We start from the raw sequence: 23,474 nt of genomic DNA, 5'->3' as shown, positions 1-23,474 counted from the left end.
ACTTCTGGTCTGGGTGCCAGGTATATGTTCCAGTGGGTTAGACTAGGGCTTCATCATCCTCCAGGTCAGGGTGGGGCTGTGATGAGTTTTTGTGGGTGAAATGCTTTGAAGATGACCTTTCTACCTATTTATCTGCTCACCGCCTTGCTATTAAAGGTGTCAACATCATCTTTCACATTTCCGGGTCAGCAATCCTCTTGTCCCTAAATTGACTGGTACTGGAGGGAAAGACAGAATGGGACATAAACCATCATTTTGATAAGAGGGGCTGCATTCACTAGGATACTCCCTCTTCTCTGAGGGGAGCTCTAATTCCAGTAGAGTTCGGTCTCAAGACCTGGACAGTAGCGTTGGCGGCTAGAAAAGGATGTTTTAAAACACTGAGACCTCGTCTTTTACGGGAAAGAAAAGGCCAAAAAAAAAGAGGGGGGCTGCTTAAGTGTGGATTGTGTAGAGTGACTCCATTCCAAAGAGTACAGTATAGAAAAGGGGAGGAAGGGGCAGAGTAACTTTACAGTAGAAAGACTTGACACACTTCCTCAGCCAGACAATCAAGGTCAACATCAACATTGCTAAGTCATGTTGCTATTTGTGCCCTTAATATGATGTGATGAAATGGCATTTCACCTCTGTGATCTTACCCTCAAAAACTCATAATCCCAGTCTAATCACGAGAAAAGCATCACAATCCCAATTGAGGGACAGTCTACAAAATACTTGACCAGTATTCTTCAAAACTGTTAAGGTCATCAGAACAAAGTCTAAGAAACTGCCACAGTCAAGAGGAATCTATGGAAACAGGAAAACTGAATGTAGTCTGGTATCCTGGATGAGATCCTGGAACAGCAAAAGGTCACTAGGTAAAAATTAGGGAAGTATGAGCTTCAGTCAACAGTGATGTATCAATATTAGCTCATTTATTGTAATACATGTACTCTACTAATGTAATATGTTAATAAAAGGGGGAACTGGGCGCCAGGTGTAGGGGAACTCGACTATCTTTTCAATTTTTCTATAAATCTAAAACTGTCCTTGGCTGGGCACAGTGGCTCATGCCAGTAATCCCAGCACTTTGGGAGGCTGAGGTGGACGGATCACCTGAGGTCAAGGGTTGGAGACCAGCCTGGCCAACATGGTGAAATCCCGTCTCTACTAAAAATACAAAAATTAGCTGGGCATGGCTGTGCACACCTGTGGTCCTGCTACTTGGGAGACTGAGGTTAGAGGATGGCTTAAGCCCAGGAGGTTACTGCTAGAGTGAGCTATAATCACTCTACTGTACTCCAGCCTGGGCAACAGAGTGAGACCCTGTCTCAATAAAAGGGGTGGGTAGTGGTGGTATCCAGAATACAGCTATGCCTTAAAGTTTTTTTCTTTCAAGTTTCTATGAATCATTAACCATGTGCCAGTCACTACGCTAAATGCTGTACATACATTTAATCATTACAATTGCTTGTGTTGGGTATAATTAATCCCCTTTTACAGAAGCTGAATAAACAGCCGGGTGTGGAGGCATGCACCTGTAGTCCTAGCTACTTGGGAGGCTGAGGTGGGAGAATCGCTTGAACCTGGGAGGCGGAGGTTGCAGTGGGCCATGATCGCGCCACTGTGCTACGGCCTGGGTGACAGAGCAAGACCCTGTCTCAAACAAAACAAAACCAAAAAACAAAAAACTGATGATACAGGGAGAAGTAATGGAACTAGGGTTGGAACCAAGATCTGTCTAGTTCCGAAACTGTGTGTGTAGAACTCTCAGTATTCTGGCTTTTCTAGGAAATGTTTTTTAGGCAGTTATCCTAGGACATGCCTTCCTAAGAGAAAGGAGTACTGTATTCTGACCCACGGGGACCAAAGACTGTCCCCACATCTCAATTCGGTTATGATTATCTCGAAAGTCCCTCAGTTCCAGGGTGGACATTCAAGCCAAAAGCACCTATAAGGGGTCAAAGTTCAACCACAGTAGTTTATTTTACAAATGGCGAAGGCGAAGGGCAGCCTGAGCACTTGCCCCAAATCACAACGAGAAGGGCTAGAGACCCAGTTTGTTATTGTCTTTTTCCTCACAACTTCCTCTTTGTAGTTAAGAAGGGAAGCAGAAGCTGACCTTTTTGTCTCACCCCGTTTCTCACGTGGAACTGCCGCACCCAGGGAGAGTAACGTGCCAAAGGGCACACTTGCCTGTGGGCTGGCCTGCGGGAAGGTCTGTTCCCACCGAAAAGACCCACATTGTCAGCACATCCTAATCAAGTAGCTACTAAGTGGAGGGACCGCAGACTGGGTGTCACGGGGAGGGGCCTGCAGCGACCAGGCCCGTCCCAGGATGGCTGCGGAGGCCCCTGGATCCACAGTGGGGAGGGCCCCGAGAGCCGGGAGACCTGGGTTCCCTTCCCGGGCACGCCTTTGGAACTGCGGCGTCCAGCCGCACAACCGTCACTCTGGGGCCACGGCAATCCCTGCGCCCGCCCTTGGTCCCCGCTGCTTCTGGGATCTTTATGGGCGGGGGACACGCGCCGGCGTCACAAAGCGCCGCGACCGCGCGGGAGACCGAGAGGAGGCGTGGAAGCGGGAGGAGGAGGAGGTGGTAGTGGAGGAGAGCCAGGCACGGTTGGGGGAGGGGAGGGAGGGGCACGCGCACGCGCGTCGGGCCGCCAGCCGCTGAGAGCCGCCCAGCACCCGGCGTGCGCCCCTCCTCCCTCTCTCCCTCCCTCCCTCCCTCCCTGCTTCTCGGCTCCGTCGCTCCCGCGGCGCGAGGCGCTCTCGCTCTCCTCCTCCTCCGCCGTCGCCCCTCCCCCCGCGCAGCCCCCGCCGCCACCGCCGCGAGACCCCCGCACGCCGCTCTCCCCCCACACTCTCCAGCCCCGCGCGCCCTCCGGCCCCTGCGGCCCCCGAAGAGAACGAGAGGGCGAGCGAGCGCGGCGTTCCCGGGCCGGCCCGGCCCCCTCCCTTCACCATCGCCGGCCCTCCGCCGCCTTCCTCCGCTTCCACCTCCTCTCCCCCCCCCCGAAGTTGAGGCCCCCTCCGGGGGGGGGAGGCCCGGGACCGGGACCCGGAGCGAATTCTCCTAACTCCCTCGACCTCTCCTCTCGCCCAGCCCGAGTGTGAGGAGAAGGGCCCGGCCCGGCCTGCGTCGTGTGTGAGGAGGACCCCGGGCGGGCCCACGGGCCGTGTGGGGCCTGGTCCGGCCCGCCGGGTGTGTGAAGACCGGGGCCCGGTGCGGCCCGGCCGGAGGGCGAGCGGAGGGGAGGGGCCTGGTCCGGCCCGGCCGGTGCGTGAGGACTGGGGCCCGGGCCCGGCGCCGCCGCCGCCGCCGCCGCGATGGCCCAGCAGCAGATGACCAGCTCGCAGAAGGCCCTGATGCTCGAGCTGAAATCCCTGCAGGAGGAACCGGTGGAGGGCTTCCGGATCACCCTGGTGGACGAGTCCGACCTCTACAACTGGGAGGTGGCCATCTTCGGACCCCCCAACACCCTCTACGAAGGCGGCTACTTCAAGGTACCCTCACCCTCCTCCCGGACCCTGCTTCCGCGGCCGAGGCCTCCGGCTCTCCGCCGCTTTCTGCAGTTCCTGGGACCAGGAGTATGAGCACGGGCGAGTGGAGGGGGCTTCTCACCCGTGCAGCCCCCTCCCCCATCCGTGGAGGCAGGAAGGCCTTGCTCGCCGAGTGCCTTTTCTTTGTCATGGGGGCGGGGGCTCGGGCGGGGGCGGGAGGGCAGGCTGCACCGGGAACTCGGAGAGCCTCTCTGGTTAGGATAGTGTCTACGGGCGGAGGAGGCCGTCTTTGTTTCCCCCGCTGAGGGTGGGTGGAAAGAGCGGTGGTCTATCTGTGCTTTTTCGTTCTTCGGTCGGAACCCCTCCCTGCGCAGGCTGGAACTGCCCCAGAGGGCAGGGTGACCTGCACCGACTGGATTGGACTTTTATTTTTTGGGGGGTGGGGGTGGGGGTGGGGTGGGGGAGGGGCACCAGCTTGTCATTTCAGAAGCTGCCGAGTGCCCTGACATTTTGAGGATTTGTTGGGCTTCTTGGGTAGTGGTAGTGCCAACTTTGCATTCCAATGGGTGGTGGTGAAGAATGGGACCCTAGGGGTGGTAAAAAAAAAAAAAAAAAAAAAAAAGGGTGCCCGCGTCGTCTTGTCATTATCCATTTGGGGGAACTTTAACCCTCTTTCCGTTCACATTCTCTGCTTACCTCAGTCACTGGTTCTTTCAAAATGCCCTTTGTCCTCACCATGCCACCAAGTTTGCCAACCTTTTTTTCTACAGGTAGAAGTATCCACAAAGGGTGGAACGAGTCATGTAGGGAGATTGATAGCTTCCCACTTTCAGAGACAAAATTGAAACCTGCTCAAGTGGTTAACTCTAGCTAAGGGGGTGGTCTCACAGATGACAAGTATCATCTGAGGCGAGATCGTTTCTCTGGGTGGGATGTATGGTTCCTTAGCGACCACAGACATTGTTTCTGTTGTTTTATATGGTTTTAGAACAGTGGTTATTATTCCAGAATCTAATGATTTTTTTTTTAACTCCAAGGTGGTTAACTTGGAGATAATGAGTGTTTGTTTTGTTTTGTTTTTACTTGAGTGTTTTTGCAGGGAGGAATCACAGATTGAAAGTTTGAATATTTTAAATGATGGGGGCAGAGAGAGGAAATGAGTGCTTAGGAATCCATTTAGTTTTATTTTTTTATTTTCAAAATTAAGTAAAATAGGCCAGTGAGTCAATTTTAGTTTGGAAGGGAGGGGTTATCTTGGCACAAGTTTTAAATGAGTATCTTAGTCATGTAGTTGTGATGTGTATTTTTAGGACTACCCAATTACTTAACTCTTGTTTTCTACCCTTCTAAAGGTGGAAACCTCAGTTTTATGCTTGAAATTAGGTCAACTTTGTAGGAAATGGGATTGATACAGGAGTGTTTAATATTCACTACTGTATAGTCACTGAGTACCTAGGAAAAGCACGTTTTTAGAATATTATCTTAAGTGCGGTACCCCTACCAACTGTTAGGCTTCATCTTTTGTGGTCAGCCTACCCTATACTTTTCAGATGGAGGTATTTTAAATTACTAAGAAAACATGCAAGTTATTAGTAACGAAGTGGAAAAGGTATTGCTGTGTTTATGTTGAAGCATATTCTCTGTTGTCAAATATAAATTTTTATGCATACTGGAAAAATTAGTTGTACAAAATTGAATGTATGTGATGCCTTTCTTTTTTTTTTTGAGACGGAGTCTCGCTTTGTCACCCTGGCTGGAGTGCAGTGGCGCGATCTCGCCTCACTGCAACCTCCGCCTCCCAGGTTCAAGCTATTCTCCTGCCTCAGCCTCCCAAGCAGCTGGGGCTACAGGCGCACGCCACCACGCCCAGCTAATTTTTGTATTTTTAGTAGAGATGGGGTTTCACCATATTGGCCAGGCCGGTCTCGAACTCCAGACCGTGTGATCAACCTGCCTCTGCCTCCCAAAGTGCTGGGATTACAGGCGTGAGCCACTGCGCCCGGCCATGATGCCTTTTCTGACAAAGCATTGTTTAGCAAAATCTGCTGGCTAATGTTAGTGGAATAAAGTTTGATTTCCAAAAAGTGTCATTGTTTGGTACAACCGATATTTAAAATAAATAAATGGGTGCTAGTTAGAATAATCTCACTCCAATAAAGTTAAAAACAACAGCAAAAAAACAAAACAAAACTTGTACATGAGAGAAAATAATGGGTTGCAAGTTGTAATATTTGTGCATAAGTCTGGGAAACGAGTGTGGAGAACCCTCTCTGAAATAGGTGGTATGGAAGGATTCCTTGTGTTAATACACTGATTTAAATTAAATGCTTCTGAACTTCAGTCCTTGTTTTAAAAGAATGATTTAATCTCCTGCTTTATGATGTTAGATTTCTTAAGCTTTGAGTGTTTTTACCTTTAATTCTGACATGTATGAAAATTTGTAAACAGGTTTTATGGTTTAGTCTTGTGTGAGAAGTTTGTTCGATTGTATTTTCGACTACTTTTTCCGTTATATGGCCTTTTATCCCATTAGTTGTTCATTAGAAAAAGGAAAATTTATGGTCATGAGCAGTTAACGCTGGGGTATGTTTAAAACCATTGTTTTTATTTTACTGCTTTTGTCTTAAGACAAGGCTTTTAGTGTATTTCACTACAGCTGCAGTTGAAAGTTGGCACAAAGCTTTCCCTACCATATCACTCTTCTCCCTTATTAAATGTTAGTCCTTGAACATTTAGTATAATTTATTTTCAAGTTAAACTCTTTTCCCTTTTTGGCATAGTCGTTCGTGAAGGCAGTGGGACTGCCAGTCATTCTTTACATTTTTCATACTGTAATTCCTTTAACTTTTATATATTAATAGGTTTCTAACTGATGTTTTTCACTCTGAAATAGTTGGCTCTTGTCTCTTAACCACAGGATCTGCATTGGAGATTTGTGAGACCTGTATTTCACAGAATTTTTTTATTCATCCTGCTTTCGCTTATTTAATATCGCCAATCCATGTGATTCTTAGTTTTGGGCCATATAGATGTAGGATGGGCAAAGATAGTTTCTTCTGTCCATTCTGAATACTATACAATCTTTTTTGGCCTTACTATCTTTTTGTGTAGTTTCTTATTTTGCTACCGAAGCAAGTCGGAATTTTATTGTTACTAGAAAAATAAATTGTGGATCAAGTCAGTAGCTAATGAAGACTTTTAACAAGTTCACCCCCTTTCTTTTGAAAGGAACTTTTTCAGGGTCTTTCTCTGTCACTTAGTTTGGGGTACAGTGGTGTGATCATGGCTCACTGCAGCTTCCACATCCTAGGCTCAAGCAGTCCTCCCACCTCAGCCCCCTGAGTAGCTGGGACTACAGGCATGACTACGCCCGGCTAATTTTTTTTTCTTCAGTATTGTTAAGTGAGGTAGGGTCTCACTATTTTGTCCGGGCTGGTCTCAAACTCCTGGGTTCAAAGGATCCTCCTTTCTCAGCCACCCAAAGTGCTGGTTTTACAGGCGTGAGCCACCATGCCCAGCTGGAACTATCTTTTCAAATAACTCCTGCTAAGGATTGTAGCTTAGTGTGGGTGCTTTAGTACTGAACCTCCTTGGAACTTTTGCATTATTTATCTAAAGCATTATAGCAGTGAGTCTAGAGCCAGAGAGAGTGCCTTTTTTATGATATGCATAACAAAAAAAATTTTTTTTTTTTTTTGAGATGGAGTCTCACTCTTTTGCCAGGCTGGAGTGCAGTGGCACGATCTCAGCTCACTGCAACCTCTGCCTCCTGGGTTCAAGCGATTCTCCTGCCTCAGCCTCCCGAGTAGCTGGGATTACCGGCGTGCGCCATGAAACCTGGCTAATTCTTTTTGTATTTTTAGTAGAGACAGGGTTTCACCATGTTGGCCAGGCTGGTCTTGAACCCCTGACCTTAAGTGATCTGCCTATCTCAGCCTCCCAAAATGTAATCCTAATTAGAGGCCTGAGCCACCACTCCTGGCCAACCTTTTATAGTTTTGATTTTATTAAATAATTTGATTGAGATAATGAAATATAGATGTGTTCCATTTTTAGAAAACTCCAGTCTGATAATTTAGAAAGTATTTGTTGTATACTTAAAGTTTTCCTTATTAGGAACATCTTTATTAGACTCAACACTGACATATATATATATATATATACATATATATATATATGTATATATATATATATATATATATATTTTTTTTTTTTTTTGAGACAGAGTTTTGCTCTTATTGCCCAGGCTGGAGTGCAGTGGAGCGATCTCGGCTCACTGCAACCTCTGCCTCCTGGGTTCAAGCGATTCTTCTGCCTCAGCCTCCTGAGTAGCTGGGATTACAGGCATGCGCCACCATGCCCAGCTAATTTTGTATTTTTGGTAGAGACGAGGTTTCTCCATGTTGGTTAGGCTGGTCTCAAACTCCTGACCTCAGGTGATCCCGCTCACCTCAGCCTCCCAAAGTGCTGGGATTACAGGCCTGAGCCACCACACCCGGCCTACACTGACTTATATTAAAGAAACTCTTCAAAACCTTTTTTTTTTTTTTAAGAGATAGGGTCTCACTTTGTTGCCCAGGCTGGAGTGCAGTGGTGTGATCATAGCTCACTGCAGCCTGAAACACTTGGGCTCAAGGGATCCTCTTGCCTCACCCTCCTGAGTAGCTGGGACTGCAGGTGCATACCACACTCGTTTTAATTAAAAAAAAATTTGTTTATGCAGAAAGGGTCTCATAGGCCAGGCTGGTCTCGAACTCCTGGCTTCAAACAATCCTCCCACCTTGGCCTCCCAAAGTGCTGGTGTTACAGATGTGAGCTACCACACCCAGCCAAATAATTTTTTTTTTTAATAAGAGAATATGCATTATTTCCTATGCTTCATTTGTTTTGCAGTGAATGAATCTATTTTCTGCCTTCCCTCTTCCCCCTAAAAAAACAAACCAGACTTAGCCTAGATCTGGCAATGTCATTTAGATATTTTATTTCTTTTTTTCTTCTTTTTATTCTTTTTTTTTTTTCTTTTTTTAGCTGAGTCTCGCTCTGTTGCTCAGGCTGGACTGCAGTGGTGTGATTTCGGCTCCCTGCAACCTTTACCTCCCGTGTTCAAGCAGTTCTCGTGCCTCAGCCTCCCAGGTAGCTGGGATTACAGGCGTGCGCCACCATGCCTGGCTAATTTTTGTAATTTTTAGTAGAGATGGGGTTTTGCCATGTTGGCCAGGCTGGTCTTGAACTCCTGGCCTCAAGTGATCTGCCCACCTTGGCCTCCCAAAGTGCTGGGATTACAGATGTGAGCCAGTGTGCCCAGCCTATTATTATTATTTTAGAGACAGAGTCTCGCTATGTTGTCCAGGCTTGTCTTGAACTCCTGGGCTCAAGTAATCCTCCCGCCTCAGCCTCCCAAAGCACTGCGATTATAGGTCTGAACTATTGCACCCAGCCTATTTTATGACTCTTTAATTGGTAAAATATAGTTGAAAAAAAAAATTTTTTTTTTCCTAGATGGAGTCTTGCTCTGTTGCGCAGGCTGAAGTGCAGTGGCGCGATCTTGGCTCACTGCAACCTCTGCCTCCCGGGTTCAAGCAGTTCTCCTGCCTTAGCCTCCCAAGTAGCTGGGATTACAGGTGCGTACCAGCACGCCCGGTTAATTTTTGTATTTTTAGTGGAAACGGGGTTTCACCATGTTGTCCAGGCTGGTCTCAAACTCCTGACCTCAGATGATCTACCCGCCTTGGCCTCCCAAAGTGCTGGGATTACAGGCGTGAGCCACCGCGCCTGGCTGAAAAAATTTTTTTAGGAAAATGATTGTTTGCCTTTTTGAGACAGGGATTCTTTTGAGAAATTGAAGAATTTTCTCAGAGAAAATGGGTACACGTAAACTAATTTTATGTATCTTTTTCAGAGGGTTTACTGCCGATGAGCTAAGAATCCTCTTGTAAGGTATTTGGATAGGCAGCTTAAAGACAATTTTAAACAGCTTCTTTAAAATTATAAAACGAATGCTCTTTTATTCCCCCATTTCTCTCAGTTAACTTTGAAACTACCTCTTAGGGCATTTAGCTGTCTCTTTCTGGAAGATGAAGTTGTCTTGAGTACTGGGTGAACTAAGGTAACGTTATAAATGGAAACACAGTTAAGGTCTAAGGGTTTTGGAAACTAAATGAAGTTTCACTTTTTGTTGTTTCTCAGAACATTTTTCAAACCAAATATGATACCTTAGTTTTTCATAGAATGTGCTTTTATCCTGTTTATTTGATTACAAGATGCATATTTTTCTACCTTTTAACTTCTTTTTGATTAAGAAATTTCTTAGATGGCCAGGTGTGGTGGCTCACGCCTGTAATCCCAGGACTTTGGGAGGCCGAGGTGAGTGGATCACCTGATGTCAGGAGTTCAAGACCAGCCTGGCCAACATGGTGAAACCCTGTCTCTACTAAAAATACACAAATTAGCTGGTGTGGGCCAGGCGCAGTAGCTCACGCCTGTAATCCTAGCACTTTGGGAGGCCGAGGCCGGCGGATCACGAGGTCAGGAGATCGAGACCAGCCTGGCTAACATGGTGAAACCCCATCTCTACTAAAAAAATACAAAAAAATTAGCCAGGCATGGTGGTGGGCACATGTAGTCCCAGCTACTCGGGAGGCTGAGGCAGGAGAATGGCGTGAACCCGGGAGGCGGAGCTTGCAGTGAACCGATATCGAGGCACTGCAACTCTAGCCTGGGCAACAGAGCGAGGCTCTGTCTCAAAAAAAAAAAAAAAAAATTAGCGGGTGTGATGGTCCGCACCTGCAGTCCCAGCTACTTGGGAGGCTGAGGCAGGAGAATTGCTTGAACCCAAGAGGTGGAGGCTGCAGTGAGCCTAGATCATGCCAGTGCACTCCAGCCTGGGCAACAGAGTGAAGCTCTGTCTCAAAAAAAAAAAAAAAAAAAAATTATTGGAATCCATGAAGTCTTGTAATTGCCATCAGCCAAGTGGTACTTATAACCTAGTTGTGAGAGACCATTTCATTGAAATCTTTTGGTAAATTTTTTTTTAAATACCAGTTTCAATGTCATAGATTTGCTAAAATAAGGATTATTTCTTCCTGGATTGAAGGATTTAGGTCCTAATTAATACTCTGCGTTGATTCTCCTTTTTTCACCTTTTGTGTCAGGAAAAATTTTTATTGAGGACTCATTAAAGGAAAAGCAAATTGTAGGAAAAGTCACTTCCTTAAAGATAGTAAGTGAAAGTATTAGGACAATGATAACCTTAGAGCTTTTAAGAATGATCGGCCTGTAATCCCAGCACTTTGGGAGGCAAACAACAAAAACAAAAAGAATGATCTTTATAAAAGCAAAGCTTTTTTTTTTTTTTTTTTTTTTTTTTTTTTTTTTTTTTTTGAGACAGAGTCTCTGTTACCCAAGCTGGAGTGCAGTGGTGCAATCTTGGCTCACTGCAACCTCCATCTCCTGGGTTCAAGCAATTCTCCTCCTCAGCTTCCCGAGTAGCTGGGACCACAGGCGTGTGCCACCATGCCCGGCTAATTTTTGTATTTTTAGTAGAGATGGGGTTTCACCATGTTGGTCAGGCTGGTCTCAAACTCCTGACCTCAGGTAATCCACCCACCTCGGCCTCCCAAAGTGCTGGGATTACAGGCATGAGCCACCACACCTGTCCAAAAGCAAAGCTTTTAAAGCTTTAAGGCTAGTTAGACCATTTTTCAACATAATAATAAAATGTTCTGTTCCATCTTTCCAACTTAATGGTCAGTTGGAGACACGTGAGAGAAAGGAGACCATCCAGCAAATTAGTCTACCTCTGATAATCTAGTTATGGAAAAATAACAGTGAGGAAAAGGTATCAATTCAGAGTTTAGGACTACAGATTTCCATCTTGCTTAAAGATTATATTGAAAAGGTTTAATTCTTTTATGTTTCTGAACTTCTTTTGAACTGCTTCACATACGACTACAGAGATATCTGAGTTGGTTGGGTGCAGCGGCTCATGCCTGCTCACAGCTGTAATCCCAGCACTTTAGGGAGGCTGAGGTGGGCAGATCACTTGAGGTCAGGAGTTCAAGACCAGCATAGCCAATATGGTGAAACCCCATCTCTACTAAAAATACAAAAAGTAGCCGGGTGTGGTGGCATGCGCCTGTAGTCCCAGCTACTTGGGAGGCTGAGGCAGGAGAATCGCTTCAACCCAGGAGGTGCAGGTTTGCAGTGAGCCAAAATCTTGTGCCACTGCACTCCAGCCTGAGCAACAGAATGGGACTCTGTCTCAAAAAAAAAAAAAAAAAAAAAAAAAAAAAAAATCCTACAGAGATTCCTGAGTAAAATTGAACCTCTTTGATTGTGTTAATATCAACTTTATTCAGCAAGAAATTGTTATTCAGAGATTATGCTTATGTACCTCAAAATTAGTTGACTCTGAAGTGAATGGAATGATAGATACTAAGTTGAAGAGCTAAATTTAGTTCACATCACCAAGTTTTGATGTTACTTAAATGATCTTCCACATGATAATTGGAAAATTCAGGTGTTGGAATATGTATTTAAGATGCAAAGTGGCTAGGCGTGGTGGCTCACGCCTGTAATCCCAGCACTTTGGGAGGCCGAGGCAGGCGGATCACGAGGCCAGGAGATTGAGACCATTCTGGCTAACACGGTCAAACCCCATCTCTACTAAAACTACAAAAAATTAGCAGGGCATGGTGGCACGTGCCTGTAGTTCCAGCTACCCGGGAGGCTGAGGCAGGAGAATGGCTTGAATCCAGAGGCGGAGGTTGCAGTGAGCTGAGATCACGCCATTGCACTCCAGTCTGGGCAACAGAGTGAGACTGTCCCCTGCCGCCCCCTCCAAAAAAAAAGAAAAGTGAATAGTCCACTTTAAACACCTTTATTTGATTTAGTAACAGATACATATAAAAATGTTTTGGTTATTGGGTGGGTGCAGTGGCTCACGATTATAATTTTTACCCAGCACTTTGGGAGGCAGAGGTGGGCAGATCACCTGAGCCTGGAAGTTCGAGACCAGCCTGGACAGCGTGGTGAAACCCCATATCTACTGAAAATCCAAAAATTAGCCAGGCATGGTGTCGTGAACCTGTAGTCCCAGCTATCCGAGAGGCTGAGGCAGGAGAATCTCTTGAACCCAGGAAGCGGAGGCTGCAGTGAGCTGAGATCGCGCCACCGCACTCCAGCCTGGGCGACAGTGAGACTCTGCCTCAAAAAAAAATAAAAAGGTTTTGGTTATTGTCTTATTATTATTATTATTTTTTGATGCCGTTCAGATAAAAAAAAATTAGTCAAGCATGGCAGTTTGTGTCTTTGGTCCCAGCTACTTAGAAGGTTGAGTTGAGGTGGGAGGATCACTTGAGCCTGGGAGGTCGAGGCTTCAGTGAACCATGAGCATGCCATTGTACTCTAGCTGGGTGACAGAGCAAGACTCAGTCTCAAAAATAAATAAGTTAAATTAAAAATAAATAGGCTGGGCACCGTGGCTCACGCCTGTAATCCCAGCACTTTGGGAGGCCAAAGCAGGCAAATCACCTGAGATTAGGAGTTCGGCACCAGCCTGGTCAACATGGCGAAACGCTGTCTCAACTAAAAATACAAAAATTAGCCTGGTGTGGTGGCGCACGCCTGAAATCCCAGCTACTTGGGAGGCTCAGGCAGGAGAATTGTTTGAATGCGGGAGGTGGAATTTGCAGTAAGCTGAGATTGCACCATTGCACTCCAGCCTGGGCAACAAGAGTGACATTCCATCTAAAAAAAAAAATTAATTAATTAATAAAATTAAATTAAAAATTAAATCAGGCTCGGCGTGGTGACCCATGCCTGTAATCCCAGCACTTTGGGAGGCTGAGGTGGGCAGATTACATGAGATCAGGAGTTCAAGACCAGCCTGACCAACATGGTGAAACCCTGTCTCTACTAAAAATACAAAAATTAGCTGGGCATGGTGGCACATGCCTGTAATCTCAGCTACTCAAGAGGCTGAGGCAGGTGAATTGCTTGAAACCGGGAGGCGGAGGTTGCAGTGAGCCCAGATTGTGCCACTGCAATCCAGCCTGGGCAACATAGCAAGACTCCCTCTCAAAAAAAAAAATACAAATAAAATAAATTAATAAAATTAAAAATTAAATTAGGCTGGGCACAGTGGCTCACTGTAGTCCCAGGACTTTGGGAGGCTGAGGCTGGTGGATCACCTGAGGTCAGGAGTTCAAGACCAGCCGGACCAACATGGTGAAACCCCATCTCTACTGAAAATACAAAATTAGCTGGTTGTGGTAGCATGCGTCTATAATCCCAGCTACTCGGGAGGCTGAGGCAGAAGAATCGCTTGAACCTGGGAGGTTGAGGTTGCAGTGAGCCAAAATCCCACCATTGCACACCAGCCTGGGCAATAGAGCAAGACTATTTCTCAAAAAAAAAAAAAAAAAATTAAAATCAAACTTATGGAGTGTTCTACAAGAAACTGTTTTAAATTTTGATGACTTCAGTTTTTGTCTGTTAAAACTTTTTTTTTTTTTTTTTTTTTTGCAGTCACAGTCTCACTGTCGTCCAGGCTGGAGTGCAGTGGAGTGATCTTGGCTCACTGCAACCTCCGCCTCCTGGGTTCAATCAGTTCTGCTGCCTCAGCCTCCAAGTAGCTGGGACTACAGGCGTGTGCCACCACCGGGCTAATTTTTGTTATTTATTTATTTATTTTTGAGATCAAGTCTCGCTCTGTTCCCCAGCCTGGAGTGCAGTGGTGCGAGCTCGGCTCACTGCAATCTCCGCCTCCCTGGTTTAAGCAATTCTCCTGGCTCAGCCTCCCGAGTAGCTGGGATTACAGGCATGTGCCACCATGCCCAGCTAATTTTTGTATTTTTTTTTTTTTTTTTGAGATGGAGTTTTGCTCTTGTTGCCCTGGCTAGAGTGCAATGGCATGATTTTGACTCACTGCAGCCTCTGTCTCCCGGGTTCAAGTGATTATTCTGTCTCAGCCTCCTGAGTAGCTGGGATTACAGGCACACGCTGCCATGCCTGGATACTTCTTTGTATTTTCAGTAGAGATGGGGTTTCACCCTGTTGGCCAGACTCGTCTCGAATTCCTGACCTCAGGTGATCTGCCTGCCTCAGCCTCCCAAAGTTCTGGGATTACAGGCGTGAGCCACCATGCCTGGCCTGATTTTTGTATTTTTAGTAGAGACAGGGTTTCACCGTGTTGGCCAGGCTGGGATTGAATTTACCTCAAGTGATCTGCCCACCTTGGCTTCCCACAGTGCTGGGATTATAGTTGTGAGCCACCGCGCCTGGCCTTTTGTCTGTTGAATCCACAGGAAAAAAATAGATTTTTAAAAAATTCTGGACTACTTGAATAAGAGAATGATAAATCATATTTCAGAAAGGCTTTTTATTAGCAAATTGATTTCTTTAATAGCAACTTTAACATTAAGGGGAGCGTGGGAATGGTGCCAATATTGAGAAAAATACAAGTCTAAGAATTTGGTTTTGGAGACATTGGATACTCAGAAAGGTGGAAGAATGGAGGCAGCTTAAGTGATGAGAGATTACCTAATGGGTACAATGTATACTCTTTGGATGATGGGTACACTGAATGCCTAGACTTCACCTCTATGCAAAACATCCATGTAACAAAACTGCATGGGTACCCGCAAAATCTGTTTTTATAAAAAGTTGATTTTGGGATGAGAAATGATGATATAGTACCTCTGAAAGTGGGAGATGATAAAGGAAGTTAAATTTCTCAATACAATATTGGTTTATGCTTTTAAAATAATAATGCCTTGATATTTTCCAAGTATATTTAAGCATCATAGAGGAAACCTAAGCTTAGGGAAACATTCTTTTCAGTTTCCTCATTTGAGTCTAGTGAGTGCTATTTTTTAACCTCTATTACAGCATCTTTAGATTAGTGCAATAGTTTTTTGTTTTTTTTTTTTTTTAAACAGTTTCACTCTAGTTGCCCAGGCTGGAGTGCAGTGGCACCATCTCGGCTCACCGCAACCTCCGCTTCCTGGGTTTTCAAGCGATTCTCCTGCCTCAGCCTCCTGAGTAGCAAGGACTATAGGCGTGTGCCACCACGCCTGGCTAATTTTGTATTTTTAGTAGAGACAGGGTTTCTCCACGTTGGTCATGCTGGTCTCAAACTCCCGACCTCTGGTGATCCGCCCTCCTCGGCCTCCCAAAGTGCTAGGATTACAGGCGTGAGCCATCGCGCCCAGCCTAATCAGTGCAGTAGTTTTAATTGGTTAATTTATTCTGCATTTGGATTTCCAAGTTTCATAATTTTTTTTTTTTTTTTGAGACAGAGTCTTGCCCTGTCACTCATGCTGGAGTGCAGTCGCGTGACCTCAGCTCACTGCACCTTCCACCTCTTGGATTCAAACGATTCTCCTGCCTCAGCCTCCCGAGTCACTGGGACTACAGGCGCATGCCACCATGCCCAGCTAATTTTTGTATTTTGGTAGAGACGGGGTTTCACCATGTTGGCCAGGCTGGTCTCGAGCTCCTGACCTCAGGTGATCTGCCCGCCTCGGCCTCCCAAAGTGCTGGGATTACAGGCATGAGCCACTGCGCCCGGCCTCATAATTCTTTAGATATCTGCTTTGCTGATTGGACGCGTTGGCTCATGCCTGTAATCCCAGCACTTTGGGAGGTCGAGGTGGGCAGATCACCTGAGGTCAGGAGTTCGAGACCAGCCTGACCAACATCGTGAAACCCCCGTCTCTACTGAAAATACAAAAATTAGCCTGTTGTGGTGTTGTGCGCCTCTCATCCCAGCCACTTGGGAGGCTGAGGCAGGAGAATCTCTTGAACCCGGGAGGTAGAGGTTGCAGTGAGCCAAGATCGGCCACTGCATTCCAGCCTGGGGGACACAGTGAGAATCCCTCTCAAAGGAAAAAAAAAAAAAAAGATATCTGCTTTGCTTATTTGTTGCATGGGCAGCTGGTATTTAATTTGAGGGATAAGTCCCATAAAATAATTCATACTGGCTCATTTAGTAGCAAACATAGTAATTTGGGTTTTAAACATTGAATGATTTCTACCTTGTTGAAATAACTGTGGTTCCATTTATAAGATAATATTAAGAATGAGTAGAGTAGGCTGGTCCGAGTGCAGTGGTATTTACAACCTATTGATCACAACCAGTTACAGATTGCTTAGTTTCTTCTTCATTCCCTCTGTTTCACTGAACTAGCAAAAAAAAAAAAAAAAAAAAAAAGAATAGGCAAAGTTATAAAAACTTGGAAAATATGTAGTAGTTCTTCACAGAAACAGACTGGTGGCTGGGTGTTGTGCCTTACACCTGTAATCCTAGCACTTTGGGAGGTTGAGGCTGGTGGATCTCTTGAGCCCAGGAGTTCAAGACTGGCCGAGCAACGTAGTGAGACCCCCATCTCTACAAAGAAAAAAGAAACAATGGCTTAAATCTTAAAAAACAGATTTTTAAGTTTACTTGTAATCATACCTGATATATGTAATAAGGCAAAACAAAAGAGTTTTGTTATTCAAAAGAATATTTTCCTTCATATGACTTAATACTTTTTGTTTGTTTGTTTGAGACAGAGTATTGCTCTGTCTCCCAGGCTGGAGTGCAGTGGCGCCATCTCGGCTTACTGCAACCTCCATCTCCCAAGTTCAAGCTGTTCTCTTGCCTCAGCCTCTGGAGTAGCTGGGATTACAGGCATGCATCACCACACCTGGCTAATTTTTGTATTTTTAGTAGAGATGGGGTTTCACCATGTTGGCCAGGCAGGTCTCGAACTCTATTTTATTTATTTTATTTTATTTATTTGTTTTTGAGACGGAGTCTCACTATGTTGTCGCCCAGGCTAAAGTGCAGAGGCGCGGTCTTGGCTCACTGCAAGTTTCGCTTCCCGGGTTCATGCCATTCTCCTGCCTCAGCCTCCCTAGTAGTTGGGACTATAGGTGCCTGCCAACACGCCCGGTTAATTTTTTGTATTTTTAGTAGAGATGGGGTTTTTCCATGTTGGTCAGGCTGGTCTCGAACTCCCGAACTCAGGTGATCTGCCTGCTTCAGCCTCCCAAAGTGCTGGGATTACTGGCGTGTACCACTGCGCCCGACCTGTGACCCAGGTATTCTTAAACTTGATTCATTGAATCGGCGATAGCAATCACTAATAAATTATTTAGGCCGGGTGCAGTGCCTCATGCCTGTAATCCCAGCACTTTGGGAGGCTGAGGTGGGCGGATCACCTGAGGTTGGGAGTTCGAGACCAGCCTGACCAATATGGAGAAACCCCGTCTCTACTAAAAATACAAAATTAGGCAGGCGTGGTGGTGCGTGCCTGTAATCCCAGCTACTTCGGAGGCTGAGGCAGGAGAATCGCTTGAACCCGGGAAGCAGAGGTTGCAGTGAGCTGAGATTGCGCCATTGCACTCCAGCGTGGGCAACAAGAGCGAAAATCTATCTCGAAAAAAAAAAAGGAAAAGAAAAGAAATTATTTAATACCCTTTGGTTGAACTTTAATCAAATTTTTTCGGCCGGGCACGGTGGCTCACGCCTGTAATCCCAGCACTTTGGTAGGCTGAGGTGGGCGGATCACAAGGTCAGGAGATCGAGACCGTCCTGGCTAACACGGTGAAACCCCGTCTCTACTAAAAATACAAAAAAATTAGCCGTGCTTGGCGGCCAGCACCTGTAGTTCCAGCTACTTGGGAGGCTGAGGCAGAAGAATGACGTCAACCTGGGAGGCGGAGGTTGCGGTGAGAGCCGAGATCGTGCCACTGCACTCCAGCCTGGGCAACAAGAGTGAGACTCCGTCTGAAAAAAAAAAAAAGAAAGAAAGAAATTATTTAATACTCTTTGGTTGAACTTTAATTAAATTTTTTCAAGGTTTTTTTTAATGCTCTCAGAATCAAAACTTTAATTAAATTCTATTATAGTTTTAAGTAGTCAGGTTTATGGAGGTATAATTTATACATTAAAATTAATCTTTTTAGTTACATAGTTCTATGAATTTTGATAAATGTATAGTCACATTCAGTTTTTTAAAGAAAAAGATGACCACAGCAGGGCAGTTTTTATACCAAATTTGTCTGTGTGAGAACAAATTAAGTTACTCTTTTTTCTTAAAATATGAGGAAAATGGCTCTGAGGACTAAGAGTTATTATTTGTGTGGTACAATGAGTCCTCACTAATTTGGATTCTACTAATTTGAAAATTATGAGGTTTTTCTTTTTTGAGACAGGATTTTGCTGTATTGCTCAGGCTGGAGTGCAGTGGCATGATCTCAGCTCAGTGAAACCTCCGCCTCCTGGGTTCAAGTGATTCTCCTGCCTCAGCCTCCTGAGTAGCTGGGATTACAAACGCATGCCACTGTGCCTGGCTAATTTTTTTTTATTTTTAGTACAGACGGGGTTTCACCGTGTTAGCCAGGATGGTCTTGATCTCCTGACCTCGTGATCCGCCTGCCTTGGCCTCCCAAAGTGCTGGGATTACAGGCGTGAGCCACCACGCCCGACTAATTTTTGTGTTTTTAGTAGAGACGTGGTTTCACCATGTTGGCCAGGTTGGTCCCCTGACCTCAGGTGATCCACCTGCCTCGGCCTCCCGAAGTGCTGGGATTACAGACATGAACCACTGTGCCCGGCTGATACGGTCGTTTCTTGTAAGAGCTTCAGCATTACTTAACAATAAAAAATGTTCTAAGTAATGGAAGATTGTATGAAAAGAAGGATTTAAACTCCATCTGTCACTTCTCAGTTACATTTTATGACATAGCATTTTATTTTGATTGTGGTGAATCATATAATTACCATTTTAACCATTTTTAAGAGTACAGTTCAGTGACATTAAGTATATTCACTGTGAAGTGTAACCAGCATCATGACCTATTTTCTAAACTTTTTCTTCATTCCACACTGCAACTTTGAAGCCGTTAAATAGTAACTAATTTTTCCCCCTTGCCTTCATTCTCTGGTAATCTCAATTCTCCTTTCTGTCTTTATGAATTTGTTTATTCTGGGCACCTTGTAGAAGTGGAGTCATAAAATATTTGTCCTTTTGTGTCTGTTTTATTTCACTTAGTATAATTATCTCAAGATTCATCCATGTTGTAGCATGTCTCTGAATTTCATCCCTTTTAATGGCTGAATAACATTCCGTTGTTTGTATAATTCATCTGTTGGTGGATGCTTGGGTTGTTCCCACCTTTGGGTTATTGTGAATCATGCTGTTCTCTTTTGGATGCTGTAAATGTTTGGTAGACTCTAGAGTCCCACAGTAGTTACTTTAGACAATTCCTACCAGCTCAGTGGTTGTTTAGGTGTAGTGACGGATTCTTGGAGCTTCTTTTTTTTTTTCTTTTTTTTTCTGGAGACAGAGTCTCGCTCTGTTGCCCAGGCTGGAGTGTGATGGCTCAGTCTCGGCTCACTGCAACCTCTGTCTCCCGGGTTCAAGTGACTCTCCTGCCTCAGCCTCCCAAGTAGCTGTAGAGTAGCTGGAATATAGTCACGAACCACCACACCCAGCTGACTTTTTGTATTTTTAGTAGAGACGGGTTTCACCATGTTGGTCAGGCTGGTCTCGCACTCCTGACCTTAGGTGATCTGCTCACCTTGGCCTCCCAAAGTGTTGGGATTACAGGCGTGAGCCACACGCCCGGCCTTCCTGGAGCTCCTTAGTCCACCATCTTCCATGACCTTGTCACGATATGAGCTGTTAAATAGCTACTATTTAATTATATTTATAAAACCTATTCATTATATAAAAATTAGAAAATATAGACCTCGCACGGTGGCTCACACCTGTAATCCCGGCACTTTGGGAGGCTGAAACAAGTGGATCACCTGAGGTCAGGAGTTCGAGACCAGCCTGGCCAACGTGGAGAAACCCCGTCTCTACTAAAAATACAAAATTAGCCGGGTGTGGTGACACATGCCTGTAATCCCAGCTACTTGGGAGGCTGAGGCAGGAGAATCCCTTGTTCCCGGGAGGTGGAGGTTGCAGTGAGCCGAGATCGTGCCATTGCACTCCAGCCTGGGCAACAAGACCGAAACTCTGTCTCAGGAAAAAAAAAAGAAAAGAAAAGAAAATATTGATAAACAAATAGAAAAAGAGAGAAATTACCCACAATCACATTTCCCAGAGTAATGAGTATTTCCTTTTTGTCTGTCCTTCCAGATATGCATGTTGGGAAAATATTACATAAACTGTTTTGTAATATGTTTTGAAACTTAATATGAATATGTTTTAGCTATCTTTTCATGAGAGAACATGCATGTCTAAGTGTAGGGTTTTTGTTTGTTTGTTTGTTTTTTGAGACCCAATCTCTTTCTGTTGCCTAGGCTGGAGTTCAATGGCATGATCTTGGCTCACTGCAACCTCTGTCTCCCAGGTTCAAGTGATTCTCTTGTCTCAGCCTCCCAAGTAGTTGGGACTACAGGCACCCACCACCATGCCTGGCTAAGTTTTGTATTTTTAGTAGATATAGGGTTTCATCATATTGGTCAGGCTGGTCTTCAGCTGGTGACCTGAGGTGATCCACCCGCCTTAGCCTCCCAAAGTCCTGAGATTATAGGCGTGAGCCACTGAGCCTGGCCTAAGTGTAGTTTTTAAATGCCGTGTAGTGTATATGCTGTACTTCATTCCTATTGCTGGACACTTAAGTTATTTCAGCCTTTTCCTTAATACAAAAAATGTTGCAGGAGACTTTATATGTCCTTACAATTTTTGTTTGTTTTTGAGACAGAGTTGGCCAGGCACAGTGGCTTACACCTGTAATCTGAGCACTTTGGGAGGCTGAGGTGTGTGGATCACTTGAGCCCACGAGTTCAAGACCAGCCTGGGTGACATAGGGAGATCCCGTTTCTACAAAAAAAAAAAAAAACCAGCCAGGCCTGGTGGCACGCACCTGTAGTCCCAACTACTCAGGAGGCTGAGGTGGGAGGATCATTTGAGCCTGGGAATTCAAGGTTACAGTGAGCTATGATTGCACTACTGCACTCCAGCCTGGGCAACAGAGTGAGATCCTTTCTCTAAAAAAGGCTTGTAGAAGAAAGTAAAGATATGAGTTATTTTTGTACAGCTGTATAGTGTGATTTCATTTTAAGCTAAGAAGCTAAGTGTTGTTTCAAAGGTCAAAAAGTTAAAAGTTTGTATAGTATAAGAATTGTGGGCCGGGCACAGTGGCTCACGCCTGTTATCCCAGCACTTTTGGGAGGGCGAGGCAGATGGATCACCTGAGGTCAGGAGTTTGAGACCAGCCCGGCCAGCATGGTGAAACCCTGTCTCTACTAAAAATATAGAAAAATTAGCTGGGCGTGGTGGGAGGCGCCTATAATCCCAGCTACTCACCTACAATATTCAGTATAGTAACATGTTATACAGGTTTGAAGCCTAGGAGCAATAGGCTATACCATATAGCCTAGATGTGTAGGAGCCTATACCATCTAGGTACAAGTATACCATTTTTGTGTAAGCATGCTGTATGATGTTCACACAATGATGAAATTGCCTAACGATGCATTTCTCAGAGCATACTCCTGTCATTAGGCAACATATGACTGTAATTCAGTGGTTTTTAGTCAGAGTGGTGCAATCATCACCACAGTCAATTTTAGAATATTTTGCCGGGCTTGGTGGCTCATGCCTATGATCCCAGTACTTTGGGAGGCAGAGGCACGCAGATCATTTGAGGTCAGGAGTTTGAGAGCATCCTGGCCAACATGGCAAAGCCCCATCTCTACTAAAAATACAAAAAATTAGCCAGACATGGTGGCACATGCCTGTAGTCCCAGCTACTCGGGAGGCGGAGGCAGGAGAATCACTTCAACCTGGGAGGCAGAGGATGCAGTGAGCCAAAATCATGCCACTGTACTCCAGCCTGGGCAACAGAGCAAGACTCTTGTCTCAAAAAAAAAAAAAAAATGTGTATATATATATATATTCTTGAGGAAGTGTGCCTAGCAGGTAAATTTTTTGAAGCTTTATTCTAACTTTATACTTGAAATTACTTGGCTGGGTATAGAATTCTAGATTGGAAATCCTGTAGCTTTAGAATTTCGAGGACATTACTGTATTGGGTTCTTAGTTCCAAAGATGATGTTTGAAATTCAAGAATGTTCTAAATCCTGTGCATGGTATGTGAAGAGTTTTTTCTTCTGGAAGTTTGCAGGACTCTGTGTGTCCCTGATTTCTTAAATTTCACATTGCTGTAGGTACTTTTAAACTCATGTTTTTCAGCACTGGGAAATTTTCTTGAATTATTTCAAGATATTTTCTCCTCTATGTTTTTCCTCATCTTTTTTTGGGAGCACCCATTATCTGGATATAGAACAGTCTGAATTAATTCTTCTAATTAACATATCTTTTTCTCTTTTTTTTCCTTTATTTGTTTTTGAGACAGAATCTTGCTTTGTGGCTTAGGCTGGAGTGCAGGGGTGCGATCAAGGCTCACTGCAGCCTCAGCCTCCTGGGCTCAAGCGATATTCTTACCTCAGCCCCCACCATGCACAGTGCTGTGATTACAGGTGTGAGCCACTGTACCCAGCCTCTTATTTTCAGTTTAGGCAGCTGCTGCTGCTTTTTTTTTTTTTTTTTTTTTTTTGAGACAGGGTCTGCTCTTGCTCTGCTGCCTAAGCTGGAGTGCAGTGGTGCGATCATAGCTTACTGCAACCTCTGCCTCCTGGGCTCAAGAGATTCTCCCACCTCAACCTCCTAAGTAGCTGAGACTGTAGGCACCTGCTACCACACCCAGCTAATTTTTATATTTTTAGTAGAGATGGGTTTTGCTGTGTTGCCCAGGCTGTTCTTGAACTCCTGAGCTCAATCGATCTACCTGCCTTAGCCTCTCATTGTGCTAGGATTACAGAGCCACCACACCTGGCCTGTTCTTGTTTTTTAATAGAGACAATGTCTCAATATGTTGCCCAGGCTGGTCTCAAACTCTGGGCTCAAGCATTCCTCCTACAGTGTTAAGATTGCAGGTGTGATCCACTGGGCTTAGCCAACATTCTGTTTTTGATGTCT

The 23,474-nt window shown here is 45.1% G+C and overlaps 1 protein-coding gene across 6 annotated transcripts in view; it reads left to right on the top strand.

Moving 5' to 3' along the window:
* Window positions 1-3,352: 3,352 nt before the first annotated feature.
* LOC101142783 (ankyrin repeat domain-containing protein 18A) overlaps window positions 3,353-23,474 on the top strand; it is a 125,426-nt gene continuing 105,304 nt past the window's right edge. For all 6 annotated transcript variants that reach the window (XM_063696984.1, XM_063696985.1, XM_055351701.2 and 3 more), the window contains exon 1: window positions 3,353-3,492. The gene's annotated coding sequence lies outside the window, so the exon portion shown is untranslated. The remainder of the gene's footprint in view (window positions 3,493-23,474) is intronic.

Source organism: Gorilla gorilla, chromosome 13 (assembly GCF_029281585.2).
Source record: "Gorilla gorilla gorilla isolate KB3781 chromosome 13, NHGRI_mGorGor1-v2.1_pri, whole genome shotgun sequence".
Lineage (NCBI taxonomy): Eukaryota > Metazoa > Chordata > Mammalia > Primates > Hominidae > Gorilla > Gorilla gorilla.
Note: the sequence above shows the minus strand (reverse complement) of the source record. Positions and strands in the feature narration are given on the sequence as shown.